We start from the raw sequence: 2,762 nt of genomic DNA, 5'->3' as shown, positions 1-2,762 counted from the left end.
ATAAGTAAATTTGGAAAAACACTGTTTACTCTTTACAAATTTTAAATTGGTTGTGAGTTGAAGAAAAAGAAAAAAGATAATGGTAAATATTTAAAAACTATTATTTAATTAAAAATACAAAAATAGTTTTTTTAATTTAATTAGAGAGAGAGATGAATAAAAGCATTCCCAACTCATGCCCTATTATATATCCATATATATCATATAATTGTACTAAAAATTACTGTTTTTTCTCTCTCGTGTTTAATTGAATAATACTTTTTATGCCTTTTTCATTATTTTTTCTTCTTACTCCACTCATAACCATTTTTAGAAAATATTAAAAATTTATACTTTATGAACAGTAAAACCTCAAATTTAATTTTTTCGTATAACATTTTCTTTCTGCTAATTTACTCACAACTACTCATAAGCATGCCATATAATTTACAAATCACACTCACATATTTTTAGAGAACATGCAGAGAATGCTCTAATAAATTAGGAATAAAAGCATTCTCATCTCATTCATCATTTTCTCCCACATCTTTAAATTTAAAAAAATATATATATAAAACTAACTTCATTTCATCCATTATTTGTTTACCTCAACCTTAAATTATAAAAAGTTGTTATACTAACTTTTTATATATTAAAAGTTACTATTTATTATTATTTAAATTATTTTGAGTGTATAAAAGTATGAAATATAATAAAATAATTGTTTGTAAGGATGATAAGATAAAATGATGGATAGGTTATGAAAGATTTTTATAAATGAATATTACATTTTTAAAAGGTATGAATTTTATTAAATTATAAAATAAAAATTAATGGATGAAATATGATTGCTAAAATAGAGATCATGCATGTGTCCCTATTGGGATTGTCTATAGCCCTAAAAATGTCTTGTCACCACTAATTTAATTTTTTTAGTGCTAGTATGACCGCATACTCCTTTTAGAATCAAATCAATTCAATAATCTTCAAACACGTCTTCCAATAATTAGAAAAATAAAATACAAAGAAATAAGCATGTGTGTTTTGCCAGGATTCCTGGATTATTTTTTTCCAACATGAAGAAAAAAAAAATCATATCCTATATTAGCAATAGCTAAGACTTGCCGGTACAAATAAAATCCGAGATGATTTCGCAGACGGTGAGGTATGTGTCCGTATGCTTCGTCAAGCCAAAGGACGACCTCTTAAAACATACAAAGCAACCCATATACTTTAGCCCCTATGAGCTCTCATTCTGAGCCTCAACTACAGCCAAAAAGGTCTCCTTTTTGCAAAACCAACACCAAGATTTCTCCATAACCGCTTTCTTGGACGACCTCCGCAGCTCTCTCTCCACCATCCTCACTCATTTCTACCCTTTTGCCCGTCGCTTAGCGACCCGCAAAGAAGAAAACCCACCTTCCTGTGTCATCTACATAGACCCTGTAAACAGCCCCGGAGTCAAGTTTATTCATGCAACCGTGGACGTAACTGTCTCGGACATCCTTACGTCCGCTAATGTACCCTCAGTTGTTCATTCATTCTTCGACCTTAATGACGCTATTAACCATGACGGTCATACACTCCCTTTATTGTCCATTCAGGTGACCGAGCTTATCGATGGGATCTTCATTGGTGGGTCGGTGAACCACCTTCTAGCGGACGGAACATCTTTCTGGCACTTCATGGCTTCCTGGAGTGAAATATTCAATGGCAATTTCATCTCGCGTCCTCCGATATTCAAACGATGGGTCCTTGAAGGACATGATCCTATCACAAAGCTCCCGTATACCCATCATGAGCAATTCATAGCAAGATCCCAAAAACCACTACTTAAAGAGAGAGTCTTCCATTTCTCTTCGGCTGCGGTCTCTAACCTTAAAGCCAAGGCAAACATGGAATGCGACATGCTAAAGATATCGAGTTTGCAGGCAGTCTCCGCGCTTTTGTGGAGGTGTGTAACAAGAGCTCGGCGCCAACCAGGCCAGAGTGAAACCGTGTGTAAGTTTATTGTTGGTAACCGGCGTAGGGTGACCCCACCTTTGTCTGACGACTATTTTGGCAGTCCGATTGGTGGTATTCGAGGAGCAGCAACAGTTGAGGATCTAATGTCTCACGGGTTTGGATGGGCCGCGTTGAGGATACATGAAGCGGTGACAAACTATGACCATGTAGCAGTGAAAAAGTGGGTTGAGTCATGGTATAGAGACCCAATAATATACAAAATGAATGAGCTGGTCCTTCCGAACAGTATACACATTGGGAGCTCACCAAGGTTTGACATGTACGGGTGCGAATTTGGGTTGGAGAAAGCGGTTGCTGCTAGAAGTGGGCCCGCGAATAAAGGAGACGGGAAAGTGACACTGTATCCAGGTTGGGAAGGAGGCGGGAGCATGGACGTAGAAGTTTGCTTATTACCGGAATATATGATGGATCTTGAATGTGATAAGGAGTTGATAAGTGGTCTAATGAGTAGCTAAATGGTACCCGAGGAGAGTGTTATTTCGTGTGATTCATGGTTTATGTTGCATTATGTTTAGTTTCATATTTCGTGTGAATCCACCTAAATAAAGCCTGAAATTCCCCCACCAACCCTATTATTATAAAACTAGTTTATAATTATGTTTATGTATCCATCACGTTAGGATAATGCACTAATGTGGATTCGGTTGGTACCGACACAAATTAAATGAAAAAATTAATCTATGTTACGCGAAAAACAGTAGCGGCATTCGTATAACATATTGTAAAAATAATTAACATTTTTAAAACAATGTTTATTC

General features: G+C 35.8%; 1 pseudogene; it reads left to right on the top strand.

Annotated features, from left to right (window-relative positions):
- Positions 1 to 1,124: 1,124 nt before the first annotated feature.
- LOC143622010 (putative acetyltransferase At3g50280) lies at positions 1,125 to 2,500 on the top strand (annotated as a pseudogene).
- Positions 2,501 to 2,762: the final 262 nt, after the last annotated feature.

This window comes from Bidens hawaiensis, unplaced genomic scaffold (genome assembly GCF_021521415.1).
Source record: "Bidens hawaiensis isolate Kalapana, Puna unplaced genomic scaffold, B.hawaiensis_p1.1 tig00003004_1, whole genome shotgun sequence".
In the NCBI taxonomy this organism is placed as follows: Eukaryota; Viridiplantae; Streptophyta; class Magnoliopsida; order Asterales; family Asteraceae; genus Bidens; species Bidens hawaiensis.
This window is presented reverse-complemented; position numbering and strand designations above follow the sequence as displayed.